We start from the raw sequence: 14,923 nt of genomic DNA, 5'->3' as shown, positions 1-14,923 counted from the left end.
AACTCATGCTTTTAAGAGAAATACAAATGAAAACTACATTGAGACTATAATTTTCCACCTGTCAGACTGGTAAAAATCCAAGTTTGGTAACCCACTCTGTTAGTGAAATTATAAATAAATCCTCTCATACAATGCTGGGATTGTAAATGCGTATAACTTCTATCGGAATTACAAATATACCTCTAATTCAGCAATTCACTTTGAAAAGTCATCCCCAATGCACTTTGTACATATGAAATAACATATGTAACAGGTTATTCAATACAGCATTATTTTTTATAGCTAAAGAATGAAAACACTTCAAATGAGTATCAATAAGGGCTTGATGAAAGCTCTTATGTGCATTATAAAGTGAAATTCTATGTAGCCATAAAAAAGAATGAGGAATTCTCTATAAAATTGAAAGAGCTCCAAGACATATCATATTCCATCAATTCTAAGATGTATATTTTTTTCACATTTGAACATCTCTGAAATTATGCTGTATCTTAAAATCTGTGACTTACAGTTATAACTGGCAGCATGTTTCCTTTCTTTGAAGTACTTAAAATAATACATTCTATCATATTTTAGAATCAATTAAATATGGTATCAGTAGTTCATCAAGCATCTATTAAATGTAATGTAGTATCCTGGCCTGTATCCTGGAACAGAAAAAAAGATATTTATGGGGAAATCCAAATTAAGTCTGGAGTTTAGTTAATAGTTCACATCAATGTTAGCTTCTTAGTTTTGACAAGTGTACTATGGTAATATACAATAACGTTAGGGGAAATGGTTGAGGGATATACAGAAGCTCTCTATATTATCTTTGCAACTTTTCTGTAAATATTAAATTATTCTAAAATAAAATTTGCCAAAATAATAATTTTAAAAGAATATTTTACATAAATGTGTTTTTAAAAATTTGAATAAACACAAGAACTAAAACCCCTGGGGGATAGCAGGGTGGGAAGAACTAGACAGGTATGAGCAGGAGACTGTTCACACTTGTCTCAGAACCTCGTGAATGTATTTACCTATTCAAAACATCAAGTTTAAAAAATTACAAAAAGGTACTTTATAAAGGGACAAAAGGGATAAAGAGGAGTTATTTTAAATAAGAGTTTATGTTTACAACCTAGAGATCATGACAGGAATCCATGTTCTGCCTAGGAAAGTCTACAACTCCTAAACCCTATTTTATGGAAATGAATTCATATACATCTTCTTCAATACATGAGCCCCAAGGAAATAAATATATTATTATATATCCATACAATGGAATAATATGCATCCACTAAGCCGTATATTTAGACACATATTTGACAATAAAAGATTCTACTGTAACATGAGGTGGAAAAAAGCAATGATAAACAGTATTTATCTTGTTGATATAAAAAATCACAGACATATACATGTATATAAATATGTACTAAGCAACCTAAAAGGCTAAATGTGGTAGTTTGGTAAAGCTGTTCAACAAATATTTCCCGCTCCAGGCCTAACAGTCACATTCCTGTCCCTCTGTGATTGGGGAGAACTATGTGATGAATTCTGGCCAATGAGTTGTGAGTGGAAATGAGCATTTAATTACTGATTCAAGACCTTTCACAGCACCTTTTTTCCTCCGGCACAGGGACCACCAATGTTAGAGACAAGTGCTGCTCATTAGCCTAGGTCCCAAGCAATTACAGTAAGCTGAAGCCCCTGCTTCCTCACAGTGGATGAGAAACCTCAAGAATTAAATCTTTATTTTAAGCTGCTGAGATTGAGGCTAGGGGCAGTGAGGAGGGCTTGTTATTAATAGAAAACCAAGTCTAAATGGACTGAGAAAACATCCTTGCTTGTAGGATCACTGACTTTTTTTTTTTTCTTTCTGTGTTGTCTTTTTTAAAAATAATGAGCACCTGTATCTTAGAAACTTTATTTAGGGGTGAAGGTGAGATACAAATCTTAGCATGAGCCTTAGCATCCAGCAGATATTGACAACCCAGAGGCAATTATCATCACATCTCAAGCAGCTTGAAAGCAACCTCCATTAGGATCCTCCAGCTCCCTTTGTTCCAATTCTGTGCTGAGTAATGAAAGAGCAGTGGAAAAAACAAGGCCCAGAAACAGTGGGAATAATATGCTGTAATTTGCATGAGGATACAAACATATATAATACATCTGTACACACATATAAACATATATTTGTAAATACATAGAAAAATCTCTGGTAAGACAGACATAGGAGAGGTTAGTTATGTCCGATTCTGAAGAGGGAAAAGTGGTGGGGAAAGTGGAAATCTTACTCTGTGCTGTTTACTCTTTCGTATCTTTCAAATTTTGAACCATGTACATGTATTATCTATTCAAAGTATAAATAAAATGAAAAAAGACAGCTCTAGGTGAAGAAGTAAACTGAGTATTGTTTAGTGGGCCCCATTTCAATAACACAGAAAACCTACTACAGGGGCCTTACGAGGACCAATGATAAACGTCGTGAACCCAGAATCATGAATACACCTCTAAAACATGGAACATGATCGATTAAAGGGTGGGGGAGATCGCCAGCACTACTTTTTCAAGCAAATTCTAAAATCTGCCCACTGATATTCAAGAAAATGAAGAAAAATTACTTCTAATGCTTTCAAACTCAAGGCTTTTATTATTGACTCTTGATCCCATGTGAAAGCTTCAGTAGTGTTAAATTCCGCCTCTTACAAGATTAGCAGTATGACATTTCCCCCTCCACTAAGAACAGTAGACTAAATTATTATTTCCAAAGAAAAATGAAAAGGGACTGTGCAAGGCTTTAATAATATGGGGAAAGCATCCAAAAAGGTAGGAAAATAGCACTTACTTACACCACATATCGTAAACTGTGATTTCCCTACTTTGTATCTGTGTAACTTTGCACACACATATGATACACAGATTATAAACTCTTGAGCTATTAAGTCAGTAGACTTATTTATCTTGAAACATTCCCAAGAATACCTAACACTTGTTATCTGGCTTTAGTAGAAATAAATGACATAAGGTAGCTGACTTCACACGCACGCACAAACTCCATTTAGCTGGGATGAGGAGTTCCTGTACAGAATCAGCAAAGTCTCCATGGAGATCCAGTCCTGGCACTCTACATTGGCAATGGCTCAGCTCTTCCAATTACTTCACAGTCACTGAAGTCAGGACCGTCTCTGCCCATAATTCTTCTAGATGCTAATCGCACAATTGCTTAGTCAAACCTCCAAGCTACAGTGATGTTTATAAAGCCTTTCATAAAAATCAAAGAACTTCAAACCATCCTTAACTGCATACTGATCTTAACTTAGTTTCCTTAAACAATTCCTTGCAAAGGCCTCATTAAACCTGTTTTAACCAGCTTAGTACTCTTGCACTGGTTCTAACAAACCCGCCCTGTCACCTGCATTCCTTTTCTCAACATTTGCTATCGAAAATGCTCCACCAGGACACAACATAGTGACACTGACACACTCAACTCGGGATAATGGTGGAATGCTAACTAGCTAAAAACTTACAATAATAGCATTAAAAGCACACAGAAAAAAATTAACAATACCGTAACTGACGACAGGAGGCACTGTAAGAGCTCTCCCCATAACTCTCCCCTTTTCAGCACACTTTCCAATTGCACCAAAATTTCTTTCAGGGCTTTCTCTGGCCTATAGAGCCCATTTTGGCTACCCTCACAGTACTACAAAATTATCACTCATCCTCAAGTTAATGATGTAGGAGTATCCCAGGCCTCTCGACCCTCGTCTGTCCCATACTGGCTCTCAGATTTCCCCTATGGGATCAAACTCCAGCTACCACAGTAGTAACTTGCTTAATAATGAGCCATCTATGGCTGACCTTCCCGACCCTCTCACTTCCCAACTCCCCTTTGAGAGCTTCCTGCAATCATCTCCCAAAGAAAGTACAGTTGACCCTTAACCCATTTTCCGTTTAGAAAAAAAGTATGGCTCACTTCCAGCGTTAATTTTACATAAACACATTCTTTGAGGCTGAAGCAAATCTGGTTTTCAATGTGAAAATAAAATATCAAAACTGTTCTTAGAGTTATTTCTAAGCAGAACTTGTCTAATCCTAATATAACAAAAATGTATACATAAATCGGATTCCTCAAATGAATCTTCAGCTAACAACTGTTTGAGAATGATGTTAACATTATGCACAAGAATGCTACGCATAACATCACTGACATTTCAGTGATGGAGAATTACTATATTCTGTAAATGGAAATAACACTACTAAAAACTGAATGCTATAAATAGAATAATGTCATTTGTTTCCAAAGACTATCAATACACTAGAGTGATGCGAAAATAATAATAAACATGAGATATTTCGTGACAAACTTTGAGGGTAAGGTTAGGACTGTAATCTGTGAATTATCTTGGGGTAAACACTATAGCCACAAGTGCCGCCGGCAAGTATTCACAGGGCAAATGGGAAATGAGTTAAATAACACGGGTTTGAACTGCATGGGCCCACTTACAAGAGATTTTTTTCAATAACTACCTGTACTGTTTTCAGCCTGTAGTTGGGAGGAGTCTGTGAATGCAGGGCATACTGTATACACTGATCTACAGCATTTTACATAGGGGACTTGAGCAACCGTGGCGTTTTGTACTCCAGAGGGTCCCAGATCAATCCCCCACAGATACCAAGAGACAACTGAGTTTTGGGGGAATCAAAAGTTATATGCAGATTTTTGTGCATAGGCGGGTGCCACAAATGTCAGTGTTGGTCAAGGGTCAACTGTACTTGTGTTGGAGTCTTTGACTCAGTCTGTTCTGGGGGAACCCAAAACGAGACACTGACAACAGTTTTATATATGCCTACTTATTCTTAGAAAAATATTTTGAAGACAATAATTACAATAAAGTAGCACTGCACATGGTTAAGTTAAATAGGGTGCGTAACAGATATGTAAGAAACTGGCATTAAAAATTGCTTTGTGGCAAAAAAACAATTAAACTTAATAATCTAATTCACAAATCTCTATATTAGTATAAGATTTGTTTTCTGAAACCATTTTAAAAGAGTGCTTACTCCAAAGCTTTGATAAAAAAAAAAAAGTCCACGTTTATTGCTTAGCCTTCAAAATATCCCACATTTTTATTTTGGAAATTCCCCAAAGTGTCACATTAAGAAAAACATTCCTTTAACACTGTGCTTGGAAATAGTTATCCTCTGAATCCACAAATTTAACCTCTAAAAATTTATTTGATCAAAATAATCTGAATAGTTCCTAACAGATAAAGGCTGCTGAAGGTTTATCTTCCTTTTCCTGCTCTCCTGAATAAGAGAGATTTCATTAAAGTATTTTTTCATTTTGGAGCAAAGTTGTTACTTAATTTAGATTAGATGCCATGTCTTGCTGCTTGTTACTGGCAGAATGTAAGACAGGTCTGGGGGTTATGAAGAGGGTATTTCCCCAACCTGGGGCAGAGTCTATCCCCAATCCCAGCAGTCACCCCCCTGCACACACACACTGTCACCACAGTAGGGGCAACGGTGCTGTCAGGAGACACTTGAGAGAAAGCAGAGATTTGTATATTACCGTGATCAAGAACAGTTATTGCTTGTTCTAGACGAAAATATCAGTCTTTTAAAACAGAAGCCTAAGGCTCCTTTCCAAAGATCCCATTCATTAGAGGTATCCATCACTGAGTATCCATGACATTTAGATATTAGATAAGCTTCTCTGTGCAATATAGATATGGATATGGATATGAATATGGACATGATCACCCAGTTTTGTATACTGATGTCACTTCCCAGAGATCATGGGTCAAATCTGAAATCTCTATTGTAGCTCTTGCAACAAGTAACCATTGCAAGGATGAGACCATAAAATGCACTCAAACATATCCTGAGTGAATTTGTGCTTTAAGCCCTTTCAGTCACAATAGTTTAAAATTAGAATGCAGTATTAATAGTGGAGTTAAAAATTCCAATCTCAGTTGTGTTTGCTAGCTAAATTCTAAGCTTCTTTGACAGTTTACTGTCAAAAAAGGAAAGAAATGCATCTTAAGATGCTTCAGTTCAGGTATTAGGCGCTTCTAACAAGCTATCTAATGACAGTATTACAATAAAAAATTCCAAGAACATACTGAGAACAGCTCCCCAAAATGTAAAACCATAATATTAATTGTTATACATTCATGTCAAAGCAATTCTTCCTCAGCACCTACAAAAGAATGTGAAAATCAGAATGCTTTTCAGATCAAGTCACACACACCAAATCCAGTTCTTAAAATATTTAGCGTTCTTCATCTTTTATGCCTTCAATTTAAGAAGCAATACTCAGTTTATCAGGCACTCTATAATTACTTCTTACCAATAAATAATGTATTCTTAAGAATAAACAAGATATCTCACTTTAAATTATATCCTCTGGGATATAAGATTCAAATTAGAGATGAATTAATTGGAATGCAGACCTTTCACTTTGGCTGTTTTAGCAGAGATAGGGTTTTTAGTATATTATTAACTATATGCAGTCAGTATATATGATTAGTTAGTTATATACCAAAATGAAGCTTTTTACCCTGGTTTCTTTTAACAGTTAACACACACACACACACACACACACACACACACACACTACACACACACACAAAGACATCATAAGACAAATCATTCTCACCACATATTGGAAAAAATAATTCTCTTCTTGTAGGAATTATCAAGTGATATTTCTATCATAAAATTCTTTCAAACCGACACTGTCTCAATGAAGGAGAGAGCAAAACTACATAATGACTGATTCCTTCATTACCTGTCTTCATTGAGATGATGACTTAATCTTTCAGGAATAAAGAGCAGGTCGTTATAAATCTTCACATCCCCTTCTTCCTTCCTCAATAATACTTGGCCCAATCCCTTGCTCAAAGTAGTTGCTCAATAAATATTTGTTGAATGGATGGATACACTAATTAATTCCATAGCACAATTCATACAAATATAAGAGTATAAATGAGCAAATGGCACAGAATGATTCAACTGTGATGGTCCTAAAATAGAGGGCCTTGCAGAATTCAGAATCTGTAATGATATTATAGCATTAAGGATTTGGTATAAAAAGATCCATGTCATAAATTACATAGCAATGCCAAGGAAGTAATCTTACTTTCCAATTAGAACTGGAAAAAAAGAACAACAAACATCATCAATATGAGATACATGATGTTTTTCTTTTGTGAGCAGTACCCTGCCAACCAAATTTTAATGGTATAAAAGTGAACTACCTGAGAAATAAATTCAATATGTGATATTACACACTTAGAATGAATTCACCCAGGCTAGCTTCCTCAGCTTTTCAGACTCAAAGACAAGGAGACCCACTTTTTGAAATAACTGGTGAAAAATCATTCTAAGAGAACTGCTCTTCTAGAATATAAATACTAATAATTCAAGGAGTTGAATAAAAGACCAAGAGGACGGTCCGAAACCTTTTTATAAATTAGGGAGGAAAGTATATATGAGGCCATTCAGATTTGTTCTTTTGATAACTGGCCTTATTTGAGGAATTTGAAAACCAAAGGGAATCAGAATACTTTTAAAAATTCTTTTAAAAAGTAGACTATAAAAGAGTTTCTCTGTTCCCAAAGTTCAGGTTGGCATTTCATGACATTTCCCTCCTGTCAAACATAGTAAATAAGACATAAGCCTCTCCATTAAGCAAAGAAATGCTAGAAATAACCTAGGGGTGGGAAAAAAAAAAAATCAAGAATAGCTGTTATAACAACTCATTCTAAGCATCTTTTCAGCAAGAGCCTATAAAAGTGAAATTCGATTAAAACAGAAAAAGTTTAGTGTTACCAAAAATATCCACCATCCAAAACATAGCATTCATAATTAACCCAATAAAATATCACAGAAACTACTTTCAGCATTACCTAGACACAGAAACCAACACAACTTTTCATATAAAGACAAATTTCAACTTAAGTTGTAAACATACGAAAGATACTCTACAGTTATAGAAAACTGAATCTGCTACCTACAACTAAATTTAAGACAAGCAAACAGGAAGAGACGGAACCAAGAATCACAACTAACAGATTAAATCTACAGTTTAAAAATCATCAGAAAGAACTGCAAAGTAGAGTCAATGATCTGAATACCTTTGTTGGAGCAGTATCCATGAAAAGCTATAGAAAAAAAAAAAGAGAGAGAGAAGGGCGTAAAACTTTCACATAAACTCCAGAATGCAGATGAGACGTACACATTCCAGTTAAATATCCTTGTATTTAGGAAGTTAAAATAAATTTTATCTTGGAAAATGTTTTCAAAGGTAATCCTGCCTCATATGGTAGTTAGCACTTCTAGAAATTAAGTGACTAACCTCAGAAGCTAAAAACCAAATAATGTAAAGAAACAATACTTGAAGATTGGTTAGCTCCTGCCTAAACCAATACAATCTCCCACACTATCTCTCCACTTTTTGCCCACAACAACCCTGCACCTACTTACCTCACTCATAAAGATGCCTGTCCTAAGTGAGGAACTGCTTTGAAATATTCAAATAAACCACTCTAGTCATGCTTTTCAACTTACAGATAATTATAAAAGTAATTTTAATGTGAAGGACCTTAAAGGATTAACTAAGATTAAAAATATTCCATAGCTAAGCTGAGAAGGGAAACTAAATACCGGCTATTAAAATTATTCTTTCCCAGTAGAATAAAAAATAGATTTAAAGATTTAATTTATGTCTTATTTATGTCAACGTCCACACCTTCCAAATAAATTGGGTCTTTGTGCTACATATTAAGCACGGAAAGGCCTTTTGAAAGGCAATTTGTTTTAACCCCCTCCCCCCCCAAAAAATGCCTTATCTACCAGTAATCTGCACCACCAGTTTCAAATCTTTTGGATCTGTGTAATACTCTCTTAAAACAGATGTACTAGAGCACAGTCATGCTTTAAATTAACCACTATGAAAAATTTATATTCTTTCAGTAAATAATTTAATAATTTAATATATTTATTTTCTATAACCTTCTACCCAAGGCTCTTCCATGAAGCCTTTGCATCTTTGTGATGACCCTTCAATAAGCTTAGCTGCAATTTAATATTAAGCAATATAAAAACTCTTCAGTATAATAAAAACACATAATAGTCTCAAAAACAAAGAAAGGGTTTGGGTTTATTCTTCCTCTTACAAAGAATCTTTAAAGAGAAACCTTCACGTTTTTTTCCCAAAGCAGAAAATTAACAAGGTGCCAAGCCTTCTCTGCTGCTCTCACAAACACTGAGCCAGCCTCATCTGGAGTGTTTGTGCCCTGAAGATTAAGCTTAGAATCAGAGAGAGGAACACACTGCATTTTCACTGTGCTGATTCACTGAACCTTTTGTGCAAGTACATGTATTGGGAAATGTCTGCTTCTGAGCTGGAAACTCTTCCAGCAGTGATGACTGTCTCAGTCAGCCCTTACTTCACCAGCCTGGCCCACTGCTGCCACACTTGTAATACTAGGGATCATCGACTGAGCCCTTGCTGTCAACGAGGCACTAAGCCAGGCACTTCTCATGCTGCCCCTTCATTTCATCCTCCCAACAAGTCTTTAGACTCTTTATTTTTAAACAGATGGGGAAATCATGATTCCAAAGGTTAATAATCCGGCTGTGTTCAATCCCCGTGTGGGCAGACATGCTAGCTTTCCCTGGTGTCCTCATGCCTAACCAGCAAAATTAGCTCTGCAAAAACTCTACCCAACAAAATTTTTCTTCTCCAAAGATTTCAACCACAGGATGGTTCCTCTATATGCTGGTTCCCCCTCAGACTCTACAAGTGTTATTTTCTCACTTAACCCAGAAAACAAACCCCATGAGAACAGGGACTATCTCCAGCAGTGACCTATTTTTAGCACTTGAGGAAAAAAAAAAAAAGCCTGGCACAGTATTCATTACACATTTGTTGAATGAATGAAATATCTGGAAAATCTGGGCTGTGACGACGGCCAAATTGGAAAACACCATGAGCTCTAAAAGACCTGAATTGCGAACTTATTTGCTCATTTTTCCAAATTCGCCAAGTAATTATTCATCTCTCTAAATTCAACTTTACAGATACTACTTGTGGAGCTCCTATTATAACATCGTCTACCAGCCTAAGTAGCACAGGACTAACTAGCAGATGTTCAATAAACCATTTATACACAATTCTGTGAAGCAGCTTTATCTGTCAGAAAGAACAGAAGTTAGGTAGTCATAGCTTTCTCAAAAAGAAACCATCATTTTGGTCAAAATTACTTAACTCTGGGGTTATGGCTTCCTCAGAAGGAAAAGTGGATGGTTGTAATATTTCTAGATGATCACCTGAAAATCTTTCCATAAACAAAAGACCTGTCCTATCATTTCAAAGATCCCCAGAGACGAGCTGAGAAACTTCCAAGAAATGTCATTCCCATTCCCAAAATTCCTAGTCCCAATAGGAATTGGGGAAATTCACTCCCATTTAAAGGCACAGAGAAGTTAGTATGCACTGACTGGCAACTCCCAGCATTAGTACCACCTCTGTAACCCAGTTATTCCATCTTCTCATCTTTATGTCCAGCCATTCTGTAGTGGGGTGTGTGGCCAGATGCTAAACAGTAGTGACCACATACCTATTGCAGCACTAATGTTGAAACTGTATTATGTTTTTGTCTGTGTGTGGTGCTGGAATGCCTAAGGAATGAGACTTAAAGCAGATAACAAGACCAGCAGTAAAAGATTTTGAAGAATTAAGCAAGCACGTAAATCAAGAAAACCAATTCACATTATACACAAATTTAAAAGTAGAGAAATCATAAGAAGAAAAATGAATACTACATAACTTTGATGAGCTTCAATTATTGAAACTCAATAATCTACTACACGAAACTCTTGAAGAAAAATGAATTTATTTCCTCCTTGAATCAGTGCCCCGGGTAACAGCATTCCTTTTCTAACAAGAAAAATATACTTCAATCACTGCCAAAAATGAATATGCATGACTATTTTACATAGTAAGCATTCAATAAATACCTCTTGAATTAATGAATAAATTTTCCTCATCTAATGATGTCTAGTGTGATTTTTTTTTTTAATTCTAAAAAGAAAGGGGGAAAGGGTTGCTGTATCTGCTTCATTTTATTTGATAGGTATCCAATACACCATTTACCAGTGCTTTCAGATGACAATCCCGACCTCAACTAGAGCTTCTCCAATAAAATGATTTACTGTTATAATACAGACACTCTATAAAGGATAGACAATCATGACATACACTGAAAAAGAAATGGTTTTCAGACAAACCACTGAGAATCCTTTTTAGCCAGTAGTTAGTACCAATTTCCTTTACTAATCAGAAATTTAAAAAATAAAAAAGGTAAATAAATTGAAGTTTTGTACTATCAATCTTATAAATTATCAAACAGATTATGCAGTAGTGTCCTTTAAAATTTTTTCCCATGTTAATAAAGAGGAAAGGAGAATGCACACTGTCATTTATAGAGGGCCTATTTAAGGGATAAGAATATGGAGATCAAAAAGATTCTGACTTCTGGCCACAAAGAGGTTCGACAGGAAAATAAAAAACCCGACTGTGCCCAACATTATTTCCTTCAGTAATTCTTCCATCTTGAGAATTATCTACTTCCAAATCTGACTGAAAACCCTCCTCACTTCCCTTCTTCATCCAGCTTCCTTGACTTATAACTAATTCTGATCTTTACTCAGTATACAGTTTAAACTTTATTTATGACCTTTCTTTCACATGATACACTGCAACTGCACCAGGAATACAGCTCAGGTAAAAATCCATGTCACTGCACATGACAAGAACTGAGTGAAATGTCAATGACAGCTTGATGAGGTCAGAGTGGGAATAAAACCCACATCTGTATGCTTCAAGTAAAGACTAAATGCCCAGTGTAGTGGGATGTCTGGCTAGAAACTAAACAATAGTGACCACATAACAAAAGACTACAGAAACAAAAATAGGCATTAAGCATTCTATATTAAATGCACACACATTAAATAACCTGGGATCTATGGGAATTCAAAGTAATGATAAAAATAGCTGCAATAAAAAATGTCGAAGGGCTGAAGCAAAAAAAAAAAAAAATTAATGAATTTAAAGGCAGAGCGGGCAGAAGTGATAATGTGCATTAATTTTTACAAATCAGCCACAATGGGAAAGAATTTTCACAATACTACAACAAGCCTGGCGAGGATGCGGAATAACTGGTACATTACCGGTGGGAATGCTGGTGATGCAGCCCACTCTGGATAAAAGTCTGGCTCGAAAGATTACACACGGAGTTACCATGCGACCAACTCAGCAATTCCACTCCTAGATATATACCCGAAGGAACTGAAAACATGTTCACACAAAAACTTGTAAATGAAATGTTCTTAGCAACATTATTCATAATTGCCAAAAAAGTTCACTGATGGAGAAAGAAACCTATATATACTTTGGCCCAGCCTCTTTACTTCTAGTTTACAGATACAGACACACATGTAGGTTGACATGCACACTGATGCTACTGCAGCCATTTGCAGTAGGGACTGGAAAACCTGCAAGTAACTATCACCATTAAATAAATTACACTTCAGCCATACAATACAATACATGCAGCCATTAAAAAGAGGACTGCTCTTGCTGGTATGGCACAATTTGTAGAAACTTGAAGATATATAAAAAAAAAAAATGAAAAAAAAAAAGAAAATACTACTGGGAAGGGAGACTATATCTATGTTTCTCCTTTGGTACCATTTGACTCTAAAAATGTGCATGCATTGCTTTTTAAGTTAAGAAAACGATGACTGAGGGAAAAACAAGTTAGCAGGAATGGGACCAGTTTGTCATTTGCCAAGGATGAGGCCTCAAGTTTTCCCTATAGGGCCAATAAAAACCCACACCCTGCATCCAAAGTCACTTCAATTTGTCTTGTGTATCACGCTGAAACAGACCAATTTACTGTTTTCCCAGAAAGCCAAGACTGTCACTAAGGGACCACCTAGAGAAATCCCAGGGAAGGTTGACTCCCTTACTTCCCAGGAGTGAACTTACACCGAGGCTGGACTCTTCCATCGTCTGGGCTTGTAATCTAAATAATAGCATTTTGATTTTATACAATGCACCAACTCTTTCCTCAATATTCTGCTTGTGGTATTTTCTGAAGTTAATTCATTGGCCACTGTCTCAGGAAAGCCAGCCACATTGCATTTTGTCTCCATGAAGGAAGAGGAAGATTTATTCCAATGACTTTGTTGTCAAAAACTTCCTTTTTGATTAGAGCCACCTAAATGTTCCTTTATAGGGAGCTGTCTAAACAAGTTATAAAACATATACATATTTAAATCCACATATACTTTTTCGCTGTATCTACTTTGGCCTATGAAGTAATTAAAAGCAAATTAGGCAGTTTTGCCTGTACTAATACAATCGGTCTACTAAAGAATAGTGTGAAGAAAAAAACAATGTGCAAAACAAAATGCTGTATGCTACCGTGAAGAATATCTACGTGTATGCACTCATAGTCTATTTCTGGGAAGATTCATAAGAAACTAGGTACACGCATTGCCTCTGAGGAAGTTCACCTGGTGGCTGACACCAACTTTTCACTATATTCTTCTGTGTACCTTTAGAATTAAGTTCTGTACTCTGTAAGTGCATTATTTGCTCTAAAATTAAATGCTATTAAAGAAGTTCCTTTGAAGGGGTATAAATAACAAAAACATAAGGAATGTGTGGGTCCTCCATCCCCAGTCCTCCTCTGTAGGGCCATCCCAAAGGAGTGCACACCGTGGTGGGACCTGGTTTCATCAGCAAGCTAGCCTCACCGCCTACAGCAGTACACACTATCGTGGACCCGGTAGGTGCTAGCTGGAGACAAAGACTTAAGGCAATCACTTTCTCCTCCCTCCTCTGCACCCAAGGGCCACCCGACAACGCTGAGAGACCTTCCGCTCTACTCTCAGTTTTTTAAAAAATGGACCTTAGTTTCCAACTGTCCATCAACCTGGAAAGTAATTTATACCACATTTCTGTGTTTGTCTGAACAGTTTCTAAATTAATGTTCTGACCACTCCAGCTCACCTGGTACATCAAAAGCTAAGGGCAGAAAACACATTATAAAAACCCCAGACACGACGAGGTTTACACAAGATTTACACATTAGGCGCCACAGAAAACAGACTGCAAATTCCCTCAGAACTGTAGACGGCTATGCTGTTTACAAAGCGTTTCCACATACATCGTCGCACTTAATGCCTTCACCCGCTTCAGTGTCAATCCTGGCAAACCCGACAGCTGCCAAGTTGGATTTATTAGCCTTCGAGAATTGTAGAATCAGCACTAATAATAAAACAGGTATCAACGGGCTGCTTTTCTACCTGCGGTGGCTGGCTGCAATTTCTCAAAAGTGACAACTCTGGACATTCAGCACGCTGACCAGTTCAAATGCCATCCACGTGACATGTAGCTTCTTGAAGCCTGGGAGGGGAATGACCGCGTGCGCGCGCTAGGGAGAGGGCGGTGCACTGAGGACCAGGGCTAGGAGGTGTTTGTTGGGCCCCGCCAGGGCACGCCGCCCCAGGCGGGACTCCATTTCCTACTGAGCAGCGGAGGTCTGGCAAACGCCACACAAACAAGGCAGCTCCCTTGCGGGCATGTTCCAAGCGCTCGGGGAATCCTCTGGGGCGACTCGGAGGTTCAGACTTCCCTGAGGGCCAACCGAGCTGGCAAGCCCAGGAGGCAGTATCAACCCAAACTTAGAAAAAGCCCGAGGCGCCGAGTTGACGCCAGCCATTTAGAAAGGTGACCCTCGGCCCACCTTCCTGGGTAGGAGGGAGCCAAACGGATAAAGTTACAACTCCCCACAAACGCAAATGGCAACTCGGGGTAGGGGGGCGCTCCCCTGGAGCCCGGTTTTTGAAGGGGGTGTGG

At 37.2% G+C, this 14,923-nt stretch overlaps 1 protein-coding gene across 6 annotated transcripts in view; it reads right to left on the bottom strand.

Annotated features, from left to right (window-relative positions):
- Positions 1 to 14,923, bottom strand: part of CDC14B (cell division cycle 14B) — a 79,381-nt gene that overhangs the window by 63,643 nt on the left and 815 nt on the right. The gene's annotated exons all lie outside the window — the stretch shown is intronic.

The sequence above is a fragment of the Pteropus medius genome, unplaced genomic scaffold (genome assembly GCF_902729225.1).
Source record: "Pteropus medius unplaced genomic scaffold, Ma_sr-lr_union100, whole genome shotgun sequence".
Lineage (NCBI taxonomy): Eukaryota > Metazoa > Chordata > Mammalia > Chiroptera > Pteropodidae > Pteropus > Pteropus medius.
The sequence above is the reverse complement of the archived record's forward strand: the minus strand, read 5'-3'. Positions and strand labels throughout refer to the sequence as shown.